This window comes from Rutidosis leptorrhynchoides, chromosome 7 (assembly GCF_046630445.1).
Source record: "Rutidosis leptorrhynchoides isolate AG116_Rl617_1_P2 chromosome 7, CSIRO_AGI_Rlap_v1, whole genome shotgun sequence".
In the NCBI taxonomy this organism is placed as follows: Eukaryota; Viridiplantae; Streptophyta; class Magnoliopsida; order Asterales; family Asteraceae; genus Rutidosis; species Rutidosis leptorrhynchoides.
In genome coordinates, this window is record NC_092339.1 from 26,559,043 (window position 1) to 26,585,920 (window position 26,878).

Below are 26,878 nucleotides of genomic sequence, written 5' to 3' on the forward strand. Positions count from 1 at the left end.
TTCAACAGCTTAAAATTTCGGGACGAAATTTATTTAACGGGTAGGTACTGTAGTGACCCGAACTTTTCCATGTTTATATATATTAATTGAGATTGATATTTACATGATTAAATGTTTCCAATATGTTAAGCAATCAAACTTGTTAAGACTTGATTAATTGAAATATGTTTCATATAGACAATTGACCACCCAAGTTGACCGGTGATTCACGAACGTTAAAACTTGTAAAAACTATATGATGACATATATATGGATATATATATATATATATAGTTAACATGATACTATGATAAGTAAACATATCATTAAGTATATTAACAATGAACTACATATGTAAAAACAAGACTACTAACTTAATGATTTTTAAACGAGACATATATGTAACGATTATCGTTGTAAAGACATTTAATGTATATATATCATATTAAGAGATATTCATACATGATAATATAATAATTTAAAATCTCATTTGATATTATAAACATTGGGTTAACAACATTTAACAAGATCGTTAACCTAAAGGTTTCAAAACAACACTTACATGTAACGACTAACGATGACTTAACGACTCAGTTAAAATGTATATACATGTAGTGTTTTAATATGTATTTATAAACTTTTGAAAGACTTCAATACACTTATCAAAATACTTCTACTTAACAAAAATTCTTACAATTACATCCTCGTTCAGTTTCATCAACAATTCTACTCGTATGCACCCGTATTCGTACTCGTACAATACACAGCTTTTAGATGTATGTACTATTGGTATATACATGCCAATGATTAGCTCTTAGCAGCCCATGTGAGTCACCTAACACATGTGGGAACCATCATTTGGCAACTAGCATGAAATATCTCATAAAATTACAAAAATATGAGTAATCATTCATGACTTATTTACATGAAAACAAAATTACTTATCCTTTATATCTAATCCATACACCAACGACCAAAAACACCTACAAACACTTTCATTCTTCAATTTTCTTCATCTAATTGATCTCTCTCAAGTTCTATCTTCAAGTTCTAAGTGTTCTTCATATATTCTACAAGTTCTAGTTACATAAAATCAAGAATACTTTCAAGTTTGCTAGCTTACTTCCAATCTTGTAAGGTGATCATCCAACCTCAAGAAATCTTTGTTTCTTACAGTAGGTTATCATTATAATACAAGGTAATAATCATATTCAAACTTTGGTTCAATTTCTATAACTATAACAATCTTATTTCAAGTGATGATCTTACTTGAATTTGTTTTCGTGTCATGATTCTGCTTCAAGAACTTCGAGCCATCCAAGGATCCGTTGAAGCTAGATCCATTTTTCTCTTTTCCAGTAGGTTTATCCAAGGAACTTAAGGTAGTAATGATGTTCATAACATCATTCGATTCATACATATAAAGCTATCTTATTCGAAGGTTTAAACTTGTAATCACTAGAACATAGTTTAGTTAATTCTAAACTTGTTCGCAAACAAAAGTTAATCCTTCTAACTTGACTTTTAAAATCAACTAAACACATGTTCTATATCTATATAATATGCTAACTTAATGATTTAAAACCTAGAGACACGAAAAACACCGTAAAACCGGATTTAAGCCGTCGTAGTAACACCGCGGGCTGTTTTGGGTTAGTTAATTAAAAACTATGATAAAATTTGATTTAAAAGTTGTTATTCTGAGAAAATGATTTTTATTATGAACATGAAACTATATCCAAAAATTATGGTTAAACTCAAAGTGGAAGTATGTTTTCTAAAATGGTCATCTAGACGTCGTTCTTTCGACTGAAATGACTACCTTTACAAAAATGACTTGTAACTTATTTTTCCGACTATAAACCTATACTTTTTCTGTTTAGATTCATAAAATAGAGTTCAATATGAAACCATAGCAATTTGATTCACTCAAAACGGATTTAAAATGAAGAAGTTATGGGTAAAACAAGATTGGATAATTTTTCTCATTTTAGCTACGTGAAAATTGGTAACAAATCTATTCCAACCATAACTTAATCAACTTGTATTGTATATTATGTAATATTGAGATACCATAGTCACGTATACAATGTTTTGACCTATCATGTCGACACATCTATATATATTTCGGAACAACCATAGACACTCTATATGTGAATGTTGGAGGTAGCTATACAGGGTTGAGGTTGATTCCAAAATATATATAGTTTGAGTTGTGATCAATACTGAGATACGTATACACTGGGTCGTGGATTGATTCAAGATAATATTTATCGATTTATTTCTGTACATCTAACTGTGGACAACTAGTTGTAGGTTACTAACGAGGACAGCTGACTTAATAAACTTAAAACATCAAAATATATTAAAAGTGTTGTAAATATATTTTGAACATACTTTGATATATATGTATAGATTGTTATAGGTTCGTGAATCAACCAGTGGCCAAGTCTTACTTCCCGACGAAGTAAAAATCTGTGAAAGTGAGTTATAGTCCCACTTTTAAAATCTAATATTTTTGGGATGAGAATACATGCAGGTTTTATAAATGATTTACAAAATAGACACAAGTACGTGAAACTACATTCTATGGTTGAATTATCGAAATCGAATATGCCCCTTTTTATTAAGTCTGGTAATCTAAGAATTAGGGAACATACACCCTAATTGACGCGAATCCTAAAGATAGATCTATTGGGCCTAACAAACCCCATCCAAAGTACCGGATGATTTAGTACTTCGAAATTTATATCATATCCGAAGGGTGTCCCGGAATGATGGGGATATTCTTATATATGCATCTTGTTAATGTCAGTTACCAGGTGTTCACCATATGAATAATTTTTATCTCTATGTATGGGATGTGTATTGAAATATGAAATCTTGTGGTCTATTATTATGATTTGATATATATAGGTTAAACCTATAACTCACCAACATTTTTGTTAACGTTTTAAGCATGTTTATTCTCAGGTGATTATTAAGAGCTTCTGCTGTCGCATACTTAAATAAGGACGAGATTTGGAGTCCATACTTATATGATATTGTGTAAAAACTGCATTCAAGAAACTTATTTTGTTGTAACATATTTGTATTGTAAACCATTATGTAATGGTCGTGTGTAAACAGGATATTTTATATTATCATTATTTGATAATCTACGTAAAGCTTTTTAAACCTTTATTGATGAAATAAAGGTTATGGTTTGTTTTAAAATGAATGCAGTCTTTGAAAAATGTCTCATATAGAGGTCAAAACCTCGCAACGAAATCAATTAATATGGAACGTTTTTAATCAATAAGAACGGGACATTTCAACTTGTAACCTATATTTCTGACTATAAACTAATACTTTTTCTATTTAGATTCATAAACTTAAGATCAATATGAAACCATAGCAACTTGAATCACTCAAAACAGATTTAAAACGAATAAATTATGGGTAAAACAAGATTGGTTAATTTTTCTTGATTGTAGCTACGTGAAAATTGGTAACAAATCTATATTGATCATATCCTAGCTAACTCATATTGTATTATACATATATTCTAATATATTATGTAATCTTGGGATACCATAGACACGAATACAATGTTTTGACATATCATATCGACCCATCTATATATATATTTCGAAACAACCATAGACACTCTATATCCAGTAATGTTGGAGTTAGCTATACAGGGTTGAGGTTGATTCCAAAATATTATATATACTTTGAGTTGTGATCTAGCCTGAGCTTGTATACACGAGGTCGTGGATTGATTCGAGATAATATATATTGCTTTATTTTCTGTACATCTAACTGTGGACAACTAGTTGTAGGTTACTAACGAGGACAGCTGACTTAATAAACTTAAAACATTAAAACGTATTAAAAATGTTGTAAATATATTTTGAACATACTTTGATATATATGTACATATTTGTTATAGGTTCGTGAATCGACCAGTGGCCAAGTCTTACTTCTCGACGAAGTAAAAATCTGTGAAAGTGAGTTATAGTCCCACTTTTAAAATCTAATATTTTGGGATGAGAATACATGCAGTTTTGAAAATGATTTAAAAAAATAGACACAAGTATTGAAACTACATTCTATGTTAAATCGTTATACCGGATATCGCCCTTTTGAACTTGGTAACCTAAGAATTGGTGTTTATTATAATTGCCACCAATTGATGCGAATCCTAAAGATAGATCTATGGGCCATTGACAAGCCCCAGTCAGAGAATTTGAACTGCTTTAGTACTTCGATATTTATATATGGGGATATTCTAGATGCATTTGTTAATGTCGATTACCAGGTGTTCAACCATACGAATGATTTTTTATGCAAATTGCGTGTTATTGAAAGATGAAATCTTGTAGTCTATTATTACAATTTGATATATAGGTTAAACCTATAACTCACCAACATTTTTGTTGACGTTTAAAGCATGTTTATTCTTAGGTGATTATTAAGAGCTTCCGTTGTTGCATGCTAATATATGGACAAGATTTGATGTCAGCATTCTTGTATAATATTGTTTAAAACTGTATTCGAGATTTACTTTGTTGTAACATATTAATATTGTAAACTAATATGTATTGGCAGTGTGCAAGTGTGATATTTTTAGATTATCATTTTTGATAATCTAGGTGGTATCCTTTTAACCTTGTCGATAAAATAAAGGTTATGGTTTGTTTTAAAAACGAATGCAGTCTTTGAAAAACGTCTCATATAGAGGTCAAAACCTCGCAATGAAATCAATTAATATGGAACATTTATAATCAATATGAACGGAACATTTCAGTCTGAACGTGTATGCCTGTAGTCAGACTGCACGGGCGTCGAGAGTAAGGGACGTTGCTGTCTATTCAGAATCTTCAAGCCTAGCGCATTACCCAGTGACATGTCTTATGACAGGGGCGTTTAGTACTAGTGTAGTAAATACAGAGTCACTGCCTATCCATGAGCCAGCATTCCATAATACCAGGCAAAGTAACTGATGAAATCATAGCACGCACTTGTTTTAGCCTTATCTGAATTACAAATTTTATCGTATTTACTTTACTTTAATCTAGAAAACCCAAAATTAGGTAATTACTAACTACTCCTGCACTTTATAATTATCTTAAGATTTAGATATAGGTTCGATTCTACTGATATCTTAAAAATACGACTCTAGGTCATCCTTCTCTTACTCATAATAAGGAGTAGTACAATTTAAGCCCCGCTAAATATAAATTTAAAACAAGTGTCCCCCTCTTGCTGGTCGGCCCTGACGCGCCGCGACCTAACGACATCGCGCGAAATAAAACCGTCCGTTTCCGTCATATCAAGAGGGAGACAAGTTTTTGGCGCCGCTGCCGGGGAACTGGTATCAGACAATACTGCTCTCTGTCAAACTCATTCACAAACATTTAAGTGGTGTCTAAGAAAGACAATTATACACGGACTTGGTTGTTGAATTTTCCGAACAGTCTCCAATTATATTAGAACCAAAAGGATCCTGCCTCTCTGTAGTCGGCCTGGCCACTTGGTTTGTTGAATAGTTCGTGCGAAGCTCTGTTATCGAAATACCAGGGAATCAGTAGCAAGAACCAAAAACATATCTATAATTAGGATAATTAGAATACCTTAGCCTAGAATAAGACTACCTTAGACTATAATTAGAATACCTTAGATTACTTTAGATTAGCTTACCTTATATTAAATTAGGAACTTAGTTTATCTGTATAAAAATTAAAACAACAAAAAGAGGCATACCCAGTGTATGACCCAAACACGATCTAGACTAGGGCCGTTGTTATTCGTACCTGATCCAGACGCCATAATCTCTAAAGCACGCAAGGAAGCACGAATCAGAAATCGAATGGCATTACGCGTTACTTTAGCAGAAAACACTAAACCCTCGATTGAAGGTCGAGGAGGAATGATCAGATTTCCAGAGATTCAAGGACACTTATTCGAGTTAAAACATCACATCATCCAGCTCATTCAGAACAGCTGTCAGTTTCATGGATTACCGAATGACGATCCTAATTCTCACCTTGATAAATTTATATCTCTTTCGAACTCCTACAAGCAGCCAGGGATAAGACAAGATATAGTCCGGCAATACTTGTTCCCCTATTCTCTCACTCATCATGCTCAAACCTGGTTCGAAGGACTGGAAAAAGATTCCATCACGTCATGGACGGAGATGGCTACTAAATTCCTAACCAATTATTTCCCTCCTTCTAAACAAACTAAGCTGAAGAATGACATCATTAACTTCAAACAAAGTTATGATGAATCTCTTTACACTGCATGGGAGCGATTCAAAACCCTGCTCAAGAAATGCCCTAATCACCAGCTAGAACGGTCAGCCCAAATCTGTACCTTCTACAATGGTCTTACAGTAAATCATAGGACAACGATCGATGCAGCAGCTCAAGGGAATCTGATGAACCAAACCGCAGACGAAGCATGGGAGTTGCTCGATAACATGACAATGCATCATCATGATTGGAACAGTGGTGAAACAACTTCATCATCTGGCCAACTCTCTGCACTCAACAATCAAACGGAGGCCATCAAACCCCTCACGGATAAGATGGAATCGCTTGCTAAACAACTCAGAGAATTGAAGACGCAGCCGCAGCAGGTCAACCAAGCTCAGGCTTGTGTAAATTGTACCAACCCGCAACCCACTGAAGAATATCAAGTTGAGTACGAAAACCCCGACGGTTCGGTCTGTTACATTCAATACCCAGCTCGTCCACCAAATCCCGGATTCAATCAACAACCTAGGGTTAATCAATTTCAGCAAAACAATCAACCTTTTCGCTATCACTATCCACCTTACCCAGCCCAATAATCTTAATTGACCTACGATCAACCACTTCCACTAACTGGTACCCCAGTTGAGGAAAATTCCCGTACCACCCAGATTACGAAAGCAACTAACCCTAATCTCGGAGCTGATGATCAGTTGACTCAGTTCATTCAAGGACAACAACAGCTAAATCAAAGAACTGCATCCAGGCAAGATCAGATGGAGATACTAATGAGAAACCAATTAGCTCTGCTCAAAAGCCTGGAAACACAGCTCGGACAGTTATCACCACGCCTTGAAACCCGACCACATGGAAGATTTCCAAGTAATACTATCCAAAATCCGCACATAGAAGAAGCAAAACAAATGGATTCCATAATCCCAGAGGAAGAACCATGGAGAAGGTCAGCCAGGCTTAAGAACAAATCAACATATACTCAGAAGCTGACACCGGAAACTCTAGTTCATGTACCCTATCCTGGAAGGCTACAAGAAGAACCATCCAAGCTTGATTCCTTTAAACTTGATGGAAGATTCCTGGACACTATGTCCAAAGTCCCCAACCAGAAGAGATACATCCGAAGGCTTCTCTCTACAAAGGAGAGGATACCAGACTCTAACAAAATTCCACTGAGTGAAGAATGCTCTGCATTACTCAGAAACTCTATACCACTGAAGCTAGGAGATACGGGCCGATTCATTTTTCCGTGTTCAATCCACCAATCTGGAACCATTCATGCGCTAGCAGATTTAGGAGCAAGTATCAATCTAATCCCCTACTCTCTCTACAAGAGATTAGAGTTAGGATACTTGTCACCAACCAAAATGACAATCCAACTTGCCGATCACACAATAAGATATCCTAAGGGCATAGTTGAGAACGTCTTGGTGAAAGTCGACAAATTCTTGTATCCTACGGATTTCGTAGTAATGGATATCAAGAAAGACCTACACACACCAATAGTGTTAGGAAGACCTTTCATGAATACGGCTAGGACTGTCATTGATGTGTACAATCAAACCTTGATCTTATGATCACATGGGGAGAGCATTACCTTCAAAATTGATCGACCAACCGATCTTTCTGGATAGGCAGATATGTTTGCTATTTCCACCAGACGGATCACTTCCGATGACGAGTCTTCACAACCAGCTGATGATATCGAGATGGGTGTCGAATCACAGTCTGTAGACAACCCAGAAATGGAAGAAGAGGATCCCAATGAAGAAATAGGGGAAGAGGAGGAATCTGAAGAGGAAGAGGAAATGGAAGACGTAAAAGAAACTGCGACAATACCCGCTCCAAGCATTGAGCGTCATGAAGAAATAATGAGGCTTGAGATGGCAGATCACAGTTTAATTATTCGCTTCAAGAAGAAGACCGACAAGGCTGAGGTCAAGGATATAGAAATTGATCCTGTAAGTATCAAACTGGAAAATCAGAATACTGAAGAAACCCGTTCATCAGGCGCATCCTCAGAAGAACAATACACCAATGATGACGAGGTAGAGCAACATGAAGACATTCTGAATAACTCACACTCTCCAACCGAACCAGATCAAAGGGAGTCAGACTCTTCTTCAGATCGGATTCCGGTTATATCTACACACGCAGACATGATAACTTTCATCAATGATACTGATGAATTTGAAGATATTCTCAAAGCCATCCGAAAATCAACCATTGATTTTTGGCTACGCTTAACAGAACGAATTATGGCTATCCGAGAAGAACACAACCTCTATCTCCGAAGAAAAGACAATGATGTTGAAATCCTAGAAGAACGCATTCAAGACTTTATCAATTCTCTTCACGATCATATCTACCAAGATGAAAGGCAACGAGAGCACAATTCAGTGGTTCGCACTATTCTTGAGACAAGATTCTGTCAAGATCAGAAGATCATTTACTCTAAGGTCTAAAACGCGTTAGCAGGATCTGCACTTCCGTTCTCACGAAACCAACAAGCACTACTGACTCTCATCCGAAAGCATATGGATCTTTCCACCGGACGCCCGACTTATCACTATGATTTGCAAATGATCGAGGACATTCACAGCTTCTTCGCTCTCTTAAAAAGAGATAATTTCGAAAGCACACCAGACAGACTAGTGATTTACGTAACAATTGATCACCATGCTGATCTGATTATCAAAGAGTTACGAGACACTGTTACGGAGGAAGTAAGGCGAAACAATCCATTCTCTCATCTTGAACCAGATCGAGTCAACATTGCTACCTATGTTACGAAGCAGATATCGCGTATCTTCCACGAATCCACGTATCCTAGTTTCACATTTAAAGCTGGATGTCGAGAGATATACTCAAAGGCGGTGACATTAATGCTCGGATCAGGATTGCTGTTCACTTCTTTTCAGCTTCGTCTTTTAACAAATCTGTGCAAAGCTACAGACTCTTACTGTGGAGATCACCATTATGAAGACTTCGAGATTCTAAAGATACAATTTCTAACATTGTTTGAAGACCTCCGAAATGAGCATCCCATCAGAGAAACAATCACCACCAGCACTGCTTCTATGATTGACATTCATGGGTCAACCAGCAGAGCCGTGGATCATATTCTCATCGGACTTCAAGACTTATCAATAGCCGAAACTGCGCACTACTTATCATTCAGAAGATCTTCAAGAGAAGTACCGGATCTTCTACCACTATTGGTCCGACACTTTCTCAGGATTTATCCGCCAAGACTCACATTCCCTCGAGAGGACCAAGATCACAACCATCAGCGAGGAATGTTTTCTTTTTAGAGCATCACTACGGTCGAGCCAATGACCTTAAACAAGAGCGCTTCTCGGGAGGCAACCCGTGCAATAAAGTAGAGTAGAAGAATAAAGGATGACAAATTAGCCGATAAAAGACACAAGGATTGGAAGCCAGCAGCATCTGCTAGGGGTATTTCTTTCTTTTCGCTACTTGCTCAAGATTTAAATTATGCCACATCCTAGCTTATCACTAAGTGTGGGATAATACCCAATTGAAACACTAGACAAATATTCCCAAATCTTCAACTAAAACTCCTAAGTGTGGGATACACTAGGAACATTGAGGACAATGTTCGTTTAAGTGTGGGATGATGGTATAACCCATTACAAAGATTCCAAATTTTTAAGCCAAATTTCAAATTTTTAACAAAAGAAAGCCTTTTCGAAAAAGTATTTTTGAAAACCTAAAACGTTTGTAAATAAAAATAAGGCTTAAGTAATGTGGAAATCTTGTTAGGTTGAACCAAATCTCTAAAAGAGCAATGCATGACTAGGCATTATCGACCTAAATTGATTATGATGAGGTACCCAGATAAGACCAGTATTCATCTTTAATGCTTCGCTATTTTCCGTTGAGAGTGCCGATGTCTGTGCTCGGAATCATAACTTGCTTTAGATCTGCATTTCCAAGTTGCGAAATGTGATTCGGTTATAATCAGAAGAGCTAGCCATTTGTCAAAAACAACCCGCTCACAGTTCCATTTCTTTTACCTCGTCCACATCATCTTTACTATCAATCGAAAATCCAAAAAATGAGATTCCTTCCGTAAATCCGATGCTACAAACTGCTCAAGTATCACGGCAAAGGTCTTGAAAAAGTCTACCGGCAAAATTTTTCTCGAGATGAAATCTCCAAAAAAAAAAAGTTCTGAGAAAAGGAGCAGAACTTATAAAGAGAAACGCCGAAGAAGAACTTGACCACAAACGCCTATCGCTTCAAAAAGAAGTATAGTTCAAAAGTGCTTCTCAAAGATACCAACACTCATATCTATCTAAAATTTTCCAAAATAAAAGTCTTTTGAGACTATGTTACCCTTTTCACCCCTTAAAACAACTTCACCACCACTCCAAAATTCCTTTCCATCACTGACAAATGACCTAGAAGATATGGTTACTGCCGTTTTCACATTAGTAGCAAGGATTTGAGTCTTTATCAAGCCTATGATGATGAGTACAACATGACAGGCTATGAGTGAAATTCATTTCTTAGATCTATAGGGAACCCTAAACACTTGAGTGATTTGAGTGACCCGTGAAAGCTAGCCTAAGTCATGTAACCTCCTCGCATGCTTGCAGAGATAGTTTCAACCCTAACATAGATGACTCACCTTATCTTTCGCTCTTATAATAAAAAGAAAACCGCTTAGGCTATTAGAAAAGAAACTCCAAAAAGATTTCTTGAAGTAAAAATGAGAAGTTTGCTTGAGGACAATCAAAGTCTAAGTGTGGGATATTTGATATCGGCTAAAAAGTCGCGTTTTCACCCCGATATTAAGGCCCAAAAACAAGAAAGATTCGAACTTTATTGGAAAAATACCCACTTCGTCAGTTAGAATTGAAGAACAAGTAATTACGAAGATGATGCAAAAAGAATCAAGAGAATCGGAGCTAAAACGAAGATTCTAGAGCGAAAACGGTGAAAGACAAGAAATCAAGTTACGATCCAGGGAATCAGTAGGCCAAACGGCTTGCCAAATGGCCTGCCAATGTGAAAAACGGTCTGCCAAATGACCAAATCAAACGGCCTCAGCAAACGGGATGCCTCAACAAACGGGCTGGCCAAACGGCCTGCCAAACGGGCTGCCAAACGGCCTGCCAGCCGTTTGCAGGCAAAAATCAAGCTTATTTAAAGGGCACTTGTCATTCATTTTCAACACACACTTCAATTCACTTCTTTCTCTCTCTTGTACAATATTAGTCATACTTTCAAGGTCTTCGACTCCGTGCAGGAAACCTAGTACCCGGAGAAGAACGCCGAAGATTGTATTAGGAGCGGTCTGGAGTCTTGAAGTTGTCACTTTTGTATTCAGAACTCGTTTAATCTACTGGTAATTCTATCCCTTGTCTTTTTATAATGTCTTCCATTATTATGCTTTGCGATATTGTTACCATGATTAGCGAGTAGTTATCTTTAGTGTATGTTATGACGTAATCAGTTATAATGCCGAAATTATATTTTGGCTTCTGTATGTTGTCAAAATACTTTCCGATTATGCTTTGAACTCAATCACTTTTCCAACTAACAGAACGTAGTTATTGGCTCTATTATTGGGAAGTCGCGAACCCCGATTCAGAGTACACTATCTGTGTCACCCCTTGGTAAGAGAGGTCTATCGGATACAACGTGAGTTTGACTGAGGCACACCGGTTGTAGTAAGTCCACCGAGCCTTGAATTCCGATTGAGGACTCTTTCGTAGTGAAACATCTGACTAGACCCCTAGTACATTGTCTGTCCTAGACCATGCTAGTGTAGTCACCACTCACCAAGCATATAAACTTCGTACGTGCACGCTGAAGCACAACGGTTTTTGTAAGCTGTACATCTGCTAAGTAAGGCCATGGAACATGGTTAGTGTTGACTAGTACACTTCACCATAGCGCGGTCTCAATCATTGCACCCCGCTTGAGGGATTCTTAGTTAATTAAGGAACTGTTTGTTCGAACACATAAAGGATTGGACCTTTAGGATAACCGAACATTTCCTGGAAGTCAGCTTGACTTGGCCATGGTGTTCTTTATGGTTAAACTCTTTTAAGGGCCTAACTATCTTCTAAACCAATCATTAACGAAAGCATTGCGACCCATCACGTCTCTCGGATATGAAAAACCATGTATTCTATTATGCTTAAGAAAGTTTAGACCATTTCGAAATGTTAATACGTCACCCAACCGAGTCGCTCAATTGGATGAGTCGTCTGAACGTGTATGCCTGTAGTCAGACTGCACGGGGGTCGGGGGTAAGGGACATTGTTGTCTATTCAAAATCTTCAAGCCTAGCGCATTACCTAGTGACATGTCTTATGACAGGGGCGTTTAGGACTAGTGTAGTAAATAAGGGTCACTGCCTATCCATGAGCCAGCATTCCATAATACCAAGCAAAGTAACTGATGAAATCATAGCATGCACTTGTTTTAGCCTTATCTAAATTACAAATTTTATCGTATTTACTTTACTTTAATCTAGATAACGCAAAATTAGGTAATCACCAATTACTACTGCACTATATAATTATCTTAAGATTTAGATATATGTTCGATTCTGCTGATATCTTAAAAATACGACTCTAGGTCATACTTTCCTTACTCATAATAAGGAGTAGTGCGATTTAGGCCCCGCTAAATATAAATTTAAAACAAGTGTTGTAACATCCTTCAGATAGGGTCTGGAAGAAAACGTCACTAATATCAAATGAACCAACATATTATAATACGAGAACAATTCTATATGATAAAAATAAACTTTATTGATAACGCAGCGGAAGAAAAATAGAATGTCGTTACAGGAATTTAAATTACAATGATGTAAATGTTTCAAAAGCAAGAATAATAAATGCGATAGTTCTTGAGATCATATGTCCAAGTAGCATCATATAAGTAAAAGATAAGTAAGCTTGATTAATCAGCACCTGAGACAAACATGCTAAAGTGTCAACCAAAAAGGTTGAGTGAAATCATAGGTTTAACAAAAGTAGTTATCGTTGTTTTTAGATCACAAGATTTTGTTTATAAAATAGATAACACAGATCTTTAGTTGTCAAAGAAGATCACAAAGACCTTAAAAGTTGATCTCGCAGGGATCAAAAAAGTTATGCCAGTTCGTGATATTTTGACTAAACGTTCAAAGTTTGTCCCAATGACAAGTTGTGTCTGTCCTTGTCGGTTTAATTTCATTATTAAGTAATACAATGACTTGGTCAAATGTATCGGGGACGTTACTCCCGATAGGCCTACCCCCAATAATTAAGCATGCATTCAACGAGCAATTAAAAATATCACTGTAAGGACTTAGTCGGACATAGCCGGGTATAGCATAGTTTAATAGTTGGTACTTGTGTCTAAATTATAACTAGTAAAATCAGCATGTGTCTCACCCCAAAAAGTTAAATAAGTTGCGCAATAGTAAGAGGGGTTATGAGTTCACTTTAGTAAGTAGATGAGAGAGTTATTCCTCAGAATAGAAAGTTTGAATGATCGTGAGTAGAAAGTCAACCTATTGACATTTAAGAGTAGTTAAGTGTTTTGCCCAAATTTAAGTTTAAGTATGCAAGTATTTTAAGTATAGTTCGTTTTACTAAGTTTCCATTCCTAGTAAGTTTCCACTTTTAGGAAGTTAGTGTCGAACACTAGTGAGTTGTCCTTAATAAGTCTACCACCTATTAAGTGTGAAGATAACTAAGTGTATGATTACTATAGTCAGGTTTGACATTGTGCATCGTACTCAAACATCTATTCCACCGCCGAGTCACCAGAATGACCAATTTTTACCGGTTGGCCCAGGATTTCTTGACCAAAATCTAAGTTTGGCATTCGTAATCCACAAGCTTCCCATAGTGGTACCAAGGATCACCCTAGGCCTTAAGTAGCGTTGATGTTCGAGTAAATTCACAATATCGGGTATGTTTTAATCATATAACATAAGTGTTATAATATAAGTAGTACCCTATAAGTGTTAGTAGTAGTATAGGTGTGTAAGTAGCACGTAGTATAGTATAAGTAATATTAAGTAAATGATTAGTAGTATTAAGGTTAAGTAGTAAGTAGTATTAATTAATTAGGTTTAATTAATTAAAGTAGTATTTAATGATTAGGGTTTAGTAATAAATAAATGATTAGGTTAAATAATTAGGTAATGATTATTAGGGTTTAATAATTAATGTTTAGGGTTAAGTTATATTAGGGTTTTAATAGATTAGGGTTAGGTTAATTAGGGTTTATGTATAATATATATATATATATATATATATATATATATATATATATATATATATATATATATATATATATATATATATATATATATATATATATATATATATATATAAACCGTATATGTATATATAGTATGTATATATTTGTTTCCTTTTTAAACACTACCATATCTTCTAGCAAATCTCTAGGGTTTTAAGATCAAATCACTTCCTTCTCTTTTTTTTATTCGTGTATATGCATGTATATGCATATATTTTATATTTTTTTATGAGCAATATGAATGTACATAATCTAGTATGAATGAATATAACATGAATCGAAAAGATAAAACTTAAAAGTTTGGATCTAGGGTTTTACCTTGATGAACAATGATGAAGATTTACAAGAAAAGTTGAAGAAAACTTGAAGATTAAGATCAAACACTTGAATATCGAAGAACTCACTTGAAGATCTTGATGAACGCGAAGAACACGATGAAGATCCCTTGAAGATTACTTGAAGATCACTTGAAGATCTTGGTGGTGGGTTTCGGTTTCTTGGCAGAAAATAGGAGGGAGAGAGAGAGAGATTTGAGAGAGAGATTTGTAGAATATTTTGATACATAGAATGCATTAGCTTAGGCCTCTATTTATAGTTGAAGTTAGAAAATTCTATAATTAGGGTTTAGGTTAAAGGAACTTAGGGAACAAGTTAGGGTTTAGGGAGGAGTGATATGGGCCAATTTTAGGAGGGTATAATGGGCATTTTACCCCTTCAATTTTCGGCTAGGGTTTAGGGAAAGGAGGTGGAACCTTTTTCACTTTAGTCCTTGTACTTTTGGTTGTTTAAAATGGCTCCTTAATTGTTCCAAATTAATTATTTAAACACCTTAGGTTTTGAGTTATTACTTTTTGTACCCCATGTTTGTAAGAACATTTTTTATCACATCTTTTATTAGTTGTCATTTGTTGCACAAAGTTTTTTTTTGTGCGTTTTATAATAAAAATTTTTTTAAAGTTGATAATTAAGGATCAAAGTTAACTCATTAAGTTTTAATTATTCGTTTGGGCAAAATAAATGATGAAAGGATATATAAATGTTGGAAATTTGAGGGTCGTTATAGTACCTCCCCGTTATTGGAAAATTCATCCTGAATTTTTAAGTAGAGCTCTCGTTTGCATCAGTAGTTGAGAAGAGATGGAAGTATTTCCGTATCATTTGGTCTTTGCGTTCCCATGTATATTAGGGGCTTCTACATGAATCCCAACGGATTTTAACAATAGAGTTTGATTTTCACGTTCCCTGGTACAATCGTGGCCCTTATGTGAATTCCAATGAGTGTTAACAATAAGTGTATTGTTTTGTTTACACATTTGATCTCATGATCCTTAACCTTAATAGGTCGTTTACAAAGTGCATTAAATGCGGAGATTTTCCAAGGAATAACAAGAGTGTCGTTTGACTAGTTTTCCTTTAAAAGGAAAGATGATACTATATCAGCATGAAATGTATTATTGAGCTCGTTAAGATCTTGAGCGTTTATGCCGCAATAGTAGGGCAGATAAATAGAACGAAGCACGTAGAGATTTCAGTCATGTAGTTTGATGCATGGCTGGTGTTTGTTAGAGATAGTACCAGCTTCAAGTTTCGAAATGCAACCATAATACCTTTAGTTTTCAAGAAATGTCTAATAGACAAATGAGATATTAGTTGAGGATTCATTGACCTCAGGATAACACGAGTGAAAGACATCGTTCAGTATACATGAGAACTTGTCTTTGGAAATAGTTTCAGGATGTAGCTTTAAGATTTATGATTTCTGTTTCGTGTCGAATCATACTTTAAAATTTGACTAGAATACCATCTAGTTGCAATCCAAAAAGGGAGAAATGTTTAGAGTATCTTCATAAATGTTTAAGGTAACTCCTTCAGAGTAAGAAAAGTGTTTTCGCACAAATGGCGAGTCGGCCTATTATTTACTTATGAGTTTAAACACGAATTCAAATAAATGTGAATCATTGTTGATAAGATATTGTTTCTATCATGAAGGAACCTCTGCTTCCTTGTTCAAAATATCGTAGAATTTATGTTTACGAGAGCGTTGTGGTTTAGCCGTGAAATGCCGGAAGTAGAAATTTCTTAACGATTAGCATAGCAAGGAAGAGATGATGTACGTAAAGAGGTAAGTCTCGTTCTTGCACGGAGAATGAGAATAAAGGTGATCCAAACACATTAGTATAACGACCCGTCCTAATCCATCTGGACGAATACATTACATTTGGTTACATCGCGAGGTACTTGACCTCTATATGATACATTTTACAAACATTGCATTCGTTTTTAAAAGACAAACTTTCATTACATCGAAAGTTGACGGCATGCATACCATTTCATAATATATCCAAACTATAAATGACTTGATAATAATCTTGATGAACTCAATGACTCGAATGCAACGTCTTTTGAAATATGTCATGAATGACTCCAAGTAATGTCTCTAAAATGAGCAAATGCACAGCGGAAGATTTCTTTCATACCTGAGAATAAACATGCTTTCAAGTGTCAACCAAAAGGTTGGTGAGTTCATAGGTTTATCTTAAAACAATAAAATTCATCATTTTGATAGACCACAAGATTTAAATGCTGCATGGTACAAATGGGCCCGAATCCTAAACCCACCTGTAATGTACATGCGATATCTTTTAAATACAGTACACATTTCTTGTGTACGCAATCCATTTTTCATAAATCTTAGTAACCGTACACATATCTCGTGCACAAAAACTAATACACATAACCTGTGTATAAAAATCATTCTCTCGATACATAACTTTTACATCAATTGGTGGCAATTATCATGTCCACATAATTCAATGGTGGCAATTATCATGTCCACATAATTTAATGGTGGCAATTATCATGTCCACATAATTTAATGGTGGCAATTATCATGTCCACATAATTCAATAATAATCCACAGAACTTCTGTCTGCATAATAATTCATTCGAGGAATGTTTTGCTTGTGTCTATCTCGTCAAACATTTATAAAAGCATTGCATGTATTCGCAGTTCAAAATATATTTCAAAAGCATTTAATAAAGCAGTTGTAAAAACAGCGCATGTATTCTCAGTACCAAAAATGTAAAGAGTAAAAGGGAATCAAATGAACTCACAATACTGTATTTTGTAGTAAAAATACATATGACGACACTGAACAAGTGTGGGGTTGGCCTCGGATTCACGAACCTATATCATTTGTATATATATTAAAACATGTAATCGTAATCGAACACATTTATATATATTACTGAGTTAAGATAATAATAATAATGATAGTTTTAATAGAATTTTAATAGTCATTTTAATGGTATTACTAATATCATTGCTAAATGAGAATTCTATTAATAATAATGATGTTAATACTAATATTAAAGAAAAATAATAATTTGTATTATTTTCATATTGATAATAATAATATTAATAATCTTAATTTTAGTAATATTATTAATACATATACTAATAACAATGATAATTCTAACATTTTAGTAATAATACTTTTAACGATATTGGTAAGGATAACAATAATAATCTTAACAGTATTAATGATGTTATAATAACAATATCCTTAATAATAATAATAATAATAATAATAATAATAATAATAATAATAATAATAATAATAATAATAATAATAATAATAATAATAATAATAATACTTGAAATAATCTAATAACATTAATAATACTTATAAAAATACTAATGATAATAATATTTCTAATACATCTAAATCTAAACATGATAATAACATTATTTATAATACTATTAATAACAATAATAATAATAATAATAATAATAATAATAATAATAATAATAATAATAATAATAATAATAATAATAATAATAATAATAATAATAATGATAATAATGATGATGATGATAATGATAATAATAATAACAGTAATTAAAATGATAATAATAATAATAATTATGATTCTAATAATAATAATAATAATAATAATAATAATAATAATAATAATAATAATAATAATAAGAATAATAATAATAATAATAATAATAATAATAATCAAATTAATAATAATACAATTGATAATAATTATAACAAAAATAATAATAACAATAATAATAATAATAAAGATTTTTGGTTTTTGTAAGACTACCTCAAAATGCCTAAAAAAAATAGTTGTCACCAGTAAGACTCGAACCCGCGACCTCCCGCTCACCCGTAAACACTCTGAACCGTTGGGATGTTGCCCAGTTTTTGATTTAAAACCCTTTTTAATTTATATAACCCGTAATTAACTCATCCCCATTATCTTCTTCATAACTTAATTCTACCAGAGAAGTTCAAGACCAAAATAATGAATTTAGTAATTAGCTTTAGGATTTAAACTTTATACAGAAACAATTAGAAGGGTTGACTGATTAAAAACAACAGAAAAATATTTAAAATAAAACTGAAACAGCAAAATAAGAACATGTATTAACTTTAAATCGAATTCGACATTTGAGGCTGTTATAGGTTATGATTACTAAATGAAAAAGGTTTTAATTCATCTCTATAAACTTTCTGGATCAACAATTTAACATAAATCATCAAAACAAGTTCAAATTTCGCGATGAACAATTACTTTGACTTTTGAAAATCGAACTTTGACTTCAAAATTAGAGCTCGATAAAAAGAATTGGAACTTGGGATTTTGCAGCAAGATTTACTAGAGGATTTATAACAAAATTGTATTTATAGATTTTAAATTTAATTTGAAATTGAAGCTTTAAGAAAAATGACCCAAGAACAGAGAATGGCGTCTGGTTTCTTTAAAAATTTTATTAAATTGGATCAAATAAAAAAACGATTAAGGTGATAATTGATAGTGAGAATGAAGGAACTGAATGAACTCCCCAATGTCAAAAGCAATTAGATTGATTTATAGTCAAGTGTCGATAATTAACAAAATTCGATTAAAAATATAAATAATAAAGAAATAAAAGCTGAACGTGATTGGAAACAAATTTGTGTAACACCCCGTTATTCCGTACACGCTTAAAGGTACACACCTAATCAATTGTACGTCTATAACTTGCTCGATATGCGGCTAGAATAGCTAACTTGTTAGTTGCGTGTGAATGTGTATATAAATGTATATATATGTATGTAGATGAGTTTGGGTAGTGTTCGGTCTCGTGAGACTTAGATTGAGGCTTGGACGCGTATTGGGGAAACGAGGATGAAGTAATTAGTCGAGGAAACCTTGGAATTGTGTAAAATAGTCGAAGGGGTCTGTTGCAGTCAATTGTCGCGCCGCGACAAGGGGGTCCGCGCCGCGGCCCACCAAAGGATTTTAGAACAGGAACCAGCCTAAACTGAATAAACCTTTTTAGTGTATCGTCGCGCCGCGACGATTAATGCCGCGCCGCGGCAGGCCTGCTGGCCAGATTTTGGATTTAGTTCAAATTAAGGGATTTTGAGGGGCAAAATGGTAAATAGACGTATAGATCAGATGGGTGCATTAAATCTGGTCCACTAGATCATTTATTTCATTTTCCTTTTTCCTTTTTCTTCAATTTCTCTCCCAAAACTCTAACACCCAATTTAATTCAAAGTGAGATTGAGAGAGGAAGAAGTGAGGGTTGATCTTTGGAGCTAGTATTAAAGTTGATCCTTGTGACTCTAGCTACGTGGTGATAGTCTCGGTAAGTTCTAACTCTATGTTTCGCGTTTTAATTGATTATGGCTAGGGTTTTGGTTAATAGAAACTTGTATGACCCATTTGGGAGTAAAATGGGTGAATTTGGGTTAGGTTGTTGTAATGAAACCCTAATGGCCATAATCTAGGATTTTGGTCTTGTAATTGTGAGTTTGAAAGTGTTAATGGTTTTGTAAGAATTAAACACTTGTTAGAATTGAAAGAGATGTCAATTGGGTCAAGAATGTACTAGTTGACCTAGTTTGGGTAAAATGGGTGTAAATTACCCTAGGTGGATGTCATTTGAGGCTAGTAGACTTTAATGCACTAATGTTGGTAATTAAAGTCGAGTCTTGGCCTTTAAGGGGGCGGTTGTGGTGTAGTTGGGTCATTCAATGCGAATTGAGTCATTAAATGCCCAAGTAAATGTAATGTGGTTAATTCCACTAGTTTATGTATTGAATTGGTACTTAATGTAATAGGTACTTGGCTTTGAGTTGGAAGCGAATATTCATCATCCTTGCGTCAAGGTGAGTGGAATAATTATGCGTGAACGTATATAATGTATTTATTTGTGTGGTGTGAATGTGGAAGTGTCGCGGTGTTCAAGACACCACATTCTAGGTAACGAGTAGTATTGTCGCGGTGTTTAAGACACTACTCATTGTGTGATTGACTTGTGGTATTGTCGCGGTGTTTAAGACACCACAAGGTCATGAGAGTGGAAGTGTCGCGGTGTTCAAGACACCACTCATTGTATTGAATGAAGTGTGGATCCGCCGCGGTGTTTAAGACGCCACATTGTTGTAAGGGTGAGTTAGTCGCGGTGTTTAAGACATCACCCGGGGGACTAGTGATTACGCGGTGTGTAAGTAACACTAGTGGATGTTATGAACTCCAACGGACTATCATGTACCGTTCTCTTGTGTACTTGGTTAACCATGGTTGTGCGAATTGTGCTTAGCATATTATATTGTGAACTATATGCTATTAGTATTGCTAGCTTAATGTGGAACGTGGGTAGTAGTTTATGCATGATCGATTGCATGTTGTTGAATTGCTAGCTTGTATGTGGTATTGTGTAATTGTATGCAAGTAAGTAGATTATATATGATCATGTATAATTATTGCATTCACTAAGCGTTAGCTTACCCCTCGCGTTGTTTATCTTTTTAGTTGCAGGTGAGGATAAAGGGAAGGGGATTGTTGGACACTAGATGTCCTTGACGATGTGCTTGTAGGAGCTTTTGGAAGTTGACCACCTTTTGGGTAGTTTAGTCCCAAACCATGCTCGTTGGGTCGTTTGGTTTATAAACTATCATTGTATTCGGTCAAACTTGTATTAACTTAATTAATGGCCTTTGTGCCTTTTGTAAACATTGGAAATGGTTGTACGTTTTAATGGAACTTGTGATTTGGTCTACATATTTAATTGGCGCATAAATGTGTATATATATATAAAAAAAAAATTATCGTACGGAGTACGGGTTGGGTTGTTTCAAGTGGTATCAGAGCATGGTCTAAGGGATTTAGGCGACTTGAGATAGGTGCCTAGACTTAGACTTTTATGTGTATGCGCTTTTAGACGGGACTAGTACGACTTCGGGTCGAATCGGGAATTGTAGTGCGTAGGTTTATATGAACTAACCATGCACTAATCGTTTTGTGTTGTAGATGGAATCATCGAGCGAGATAGACGTTGTACTAGCAAGTTAATGCGACGTGCTCGCGTAGCAATGACTAGCTACCCTTGCTACGGGTGCAAATCGTGTCAAACAAGCGATGTACGACGATTGTCGAGCGAGATGGAGTGGTATGGTGTATATGTATATATGTGTCATGTCTTTAGTTTCGTTGTTTAATCTTTTCCGTTTTATAGAATGAAGATGAGAAACGGACACGACACCGATATTGGGGGCACGAGCGAGGACCCCGAGTTCACGGCCAAGGTTGAGGCCATCTTTCAACGCCAAAAGGCGGAGTTTCGCGAAGATGTTAAGAAGATGTTTCTCGAGACGATTGACGAACAAGTCGTCACTTTGGTTAAGGAGCAAATTAAGATTGCTCTTCAAGAAGAAAATGGGGGAAGGCGTGACTTTTTCTTCAAGAACTTTAGGGATGCTCAACCTCCTACTTTTGAGGGCGATCGGGACCCACTCAAGAGTGCCCGATTCATCTCCGATATGGATGGGGCCTTCCGTACTTGTGAGTGTCCACCCGACAAGAAGACTAGGTATGGTTGTAGCATGTTAAGGGGTGACGCGAAATTGTGGTGGGATGCTAAGATCCAACTCTATGGTGAAGAACAATGTATGGACTTCACTTGGGAGGAATTTAAAGCGGAGTTCTTCGATGAGTACCGAACTTCGGCCGATCTTACAAGACTTAAGGACGAGCTACGTACCTTGAGGCAAGGGTCGATGGACTTGAACACTCTCAAATCCGTGTTCTTGTCCAAGACGCAATTTTGCCCGGAGTATGTCGGGAATGATAAAATGTTGAAAGAAGATTTCTATCGAACCTTGAATGATAGTTATCAAGAAAAGATTAGCGTAAACGTGGTGAAGAGCTTCGATGAGTTGTTTAATATGGCGAAAGGGTTTGAAGCGATTGTGTTGAGGAAGAGAAAGTATGAAGGTTCGAGTCACTCAAATTTTTCAAGCAAGAAGTCAAAGAAAGGCCCAACCGAGAGTGTGGGGAGTGTGAAGAAAGGTGCCTCGGGGGATTTCCCCTATACTTGTCATAATTGTGGGCGAAGGGGGCATATGGCTCGTGATTGTACCAAACCATCTTCTACTACAAAAATTCACTTGTTACAATTGTGGGAAGGAGGGACACAAGAAGTCCGAGTGTCCCGAGTTGCGTAATGATAATGCTAAGAAGATAGAGAAGGCAGCGGGTACGGCTAGGGGTCGTAACTACTTGATGTCTAATGAAGAAGCTAAACAATCCAATGAAGTCGTTTCAGGTACTTTCATGGTTAATTCTAATCCGGCTCGGATACTTTTTGATAGTGGTGCTAATTTGTCTTTCGTATCTCCAAGATTTGTGCCTAAGTTAAATAAACCGCTAGTAAAGTTGAGTCGTCCGGTATTGAAATAGCGGATGGCAAGACGGCGCTAGTGGTTGATGTGTGTAAAAATTGCAATGTTGTGTTTGGCGCCGAAAGTTTCGAAAGATCGCTTCTCCATTAACGAAGTTGACAAGGAAGAGTGCTAAGTTCAATTGGGAAAACGAGCAAGAAATTGCTTTTCAATTATTGAAAGAGAAGTTGTGTCAAGCTCCGGTGTTAGTGTTACCGGAAGGTGTCGAAGACATGGTGGTTTATTGTGATGCTTCTTTAAATGGGCTCGGGTGCGTTCTTATGCAAAGGGGTAAAGTCATTGCTTATGCCTCTCGACAATTAAAGGAACACGAAACGAGGTACCCGACTCATGATCTTGAAATGGCGGCGGTTGTGCATGCGTTGAAAATTTGGCGCCACTACTTATATGGTGTCAAGTGTACGATATATTCGGATCATAAGAATTTGAAACACCTTTTTACTCAAAGGGATTTGAATTATCGTCAACGTAGATGGATGGATGTGGTGAAAGATTATGATTGTGAGATACTTTACCATCCGGGTAAGGCGAATGTGGTCGCGGATGCGTTAATTCGAAAGACTCAACATCCGGCGATACGTATAACATCGTTACGTTTGATTATCACTAATGACTTTCTTGAAAAGATGGGTGAAGATCAAATAGAGGCTTATGTTCACAATAAGCACGCGGAACGAATCGTTGGCCAATCGGAGTTCATTACAATGGGCTCGCGTGGGTTGTTGTCCTTTCAAGGAAGGGTATGGGTACCTAAGATGGGGGACTACCGGCGAGTGCTACTTGATGAAGCACATAAGTCCAAGTATTCCATTCATCCGGGTGCAACAAAGATGTACTATGATTTGAAGAAAGATTATTGGTGGCCCGGCATGAAACGTGATGTGGTTAAGTATGTTGAGCAATGCGTCACGTGCTTGCAAGTTAAAACCGAACACCAAAAGCCGTATGGTAAGTTACAACCATTGGAAGTCCCAAAATGGAAATGGGAGCACATTACCATGGACTTTATTACCAAGTTACCGAAGACGGTGCGAACCCAATACGATACGATTTGGGTGATTGTTGATAGATTGACGAAGAGTGCTTTGTTTCTTCCCATTCGGGAAACGATATCATCGGAGACTTTAGCTAGATTGTTTATAAAAGAGGTGATATCAAGACATGGGGTTCCGGTGTCTATTGTTTCGGATCGGGATACTCGCTTTACGTCTCGATTTTGGAACAAGTTTCATGAAGACATGGGTACTCAATTGAAGATGAGCACGGCGTATCATCCTCAAACGGACGGTCAAACCGAGCGTACGAACCAAACGTTAGAGGATATGTTAAGGGCGTGTATTATTGACTTTGGTGGAAGTTGGGACGAGCATTTACCCTTGGTGGAATTCTCGTACAATAATAGTTATCACACTAGTATTGGGATGCCACCTTATGAGATGCTTTATGGGCGTAGATGTCGAACTCCCATTTGTTGGGGAGAAGTGGGTCAACGAGAAATCGGAAGTTCCGATTTGGTATTGGAGACGAATAGTAAAATTGAAATGATTCGGGCTCGACTTAAAGCGGCGCAAGATAGACAAAAGTCTTATGCCGATAAAGGTAGAAGAACGATTGAGTTTCAAGAAGGTGATATGGTGATGCTTAAGGTTTCTCCATGGAAGGGTGTGATTCGGTTTCGAAAGCGAGGAAAGTTAGCTCCTCGGTTTATTGGTCCTTTCAAGGTAGTGGCACGTGTTGGTGAGGTTGCTTATCGATTAGAGTTACCCGAAGAACTTGCGGGAATTCATAATACGTTCCATGTTTCCCATCTTCGCAAGTGTCTTGTGGATGACTCGTCTTGGGTGCCGTTGGATGAGATTACCTTGAATAACAAGTTAGAGTATGCGGAAGAACCGGTCGCAATCCTTGATGAAAAGGTTAAGATGTTGTGGAACAAGGAAGTTAGAACCTTCAAGGTACAATGGCGGCATCGAAAGGGTTCCGAGTTTACATGGGAATCCGAAGAGTTTGCTTTGGTTTACCTTCCGGCTTGTCACGCGGTTTGGATCGATATGCGGCTAGAATAGCTAACTTGTTAGTTGTGTGTGAATGTGTATATAAATGTATATATATGTATGTAGATGAGTTTGGGTAGTGTTCGGTCTCGTGAGACTTAGATTGAGGCTTGGACGCGTATTGGGGAAACGAGGATGAAGTAATTAGTCGAGGAAACCTTGGAATTGTGTAAAATAGTCGAAGGGGTCTGTTGCAGTCAATTGTCGCGCCGCGACAAGGGGGTCCGCGCCGCGGCCCACCAAAGGATTTTAGAACAGGAACCAGCCTAAACTGAATAAACCTTTTTAGTGTATCGTCGCGCCGCGACGATTAATGCCGCGCCGCGGCAGGCCTGCTGGCCAGATTTCGGATTTAGTTCAAATTAAGGGATTTTGAGGGGCAAAATGGTAAATAGACGTATAGATCATATGGGTGCATTAAATCTGGTCCACTAGATCATTTATTTCATTTTCCTTTTTCCTTTTTCTTCAATTTCTCTCCCAAAACTCTAACACCCAATTTAATTCAAAGTGAGATTGAGAGAGGAAGAAGTGAGGGTTGATCTTTGGAGCTAGTATTAAAGTTGATCCTTGTGACTCTAGCTACGTGGTGATAGTCTCGGTAAGTTCTAACTCTATGTTTCGCGTTTTAATTGATTATGGCTAGGGTTTTGGTTAATAGAAACTTGTATGACCCATTTGGGAGTAAAATGGGTGAATTTGGGTTAGGTTGTTGTAATGAAACCCTAATGGCCATAATCTAGGATTTTGGTCTTGTAATTGTGAGTTTGAAAGTGTTAATGGTTTTGTAAGCATTAAACACTTGTTAGAATTGAAAGAGATGTCAATTGGGTCAAGAATGTACTAGTTGACCTAGTTTGGGTAAAATGGGTGTAAATTACCCTAGGTGGATGTCATTTGAGGCTAGTAGACTTTAATGCACTAATGTTGGTAATTAAAGTCGAGTCTTGGCCTTTAAGGGGGTGGTTGTGGTGTAGTTGGGTCATTCAATGCGAATTGAGTCATTAAATGCCCAAGTAAATGTAATGTGGTTAATTCCACTAGTTTATGTATTGAATTGGTACTTAATGTAATAGGTACTTGGCTTTGAGTTGGAAGCGAATATTCATCATCCTTGCGTCAAGGTGAGTGGAATAATTATGCGTGAACGTATATAATGTATTTATTTGTGTGGTGTGAATGTGGAAGTGTCGCGGTGTTCAAGACACCACATTCTAGGTAACGAGTAGTATTGTCGCGGTGTTTAAGACACTACTCATTGTGTGATTGACTTGTGGTATTGTCGCGGTGTTTAAGACACCACAAGGTCATGAGAGTGGAAGTGTCGCGGTGTTCAAGACACCACTCATTGTATTGAATGAAGTGTGGATCCGTCGCGGTGTTTAAGACGCCACATTGTTGTAAGGGTGAGTTAGTCGCGGTGTTTAAGACATCACCCGGGGGACTAGTGATTACGCGGTGTGTAAGTAACACTAGTGGATGTTATGAACTCCAACGGACTATCATGTACCGTTCTCTTGTGTACTTGGTTAACCATGGT

General features: G+C 36.3%; 1 non-coding gene across 1 annotated transcript; it reads right to left on the reverse strand.

Moving 5' to 3' along the window:
- Positions 1 to 6,211: 6,211 nt before the first annotated feature.
- LOC139860669 (small nucleolar RNA R71) lies at positions 6,212 to 6,318 on the reverse strand. The gene has a single exon (XR_011763299.1). It is a non-coding gene; the product is annotated as a small nucleolar RNA R71 (small nucleolar RNA).
- Positions 6,319 to 26,878: the final 20,560 nt, after the last annotated feature.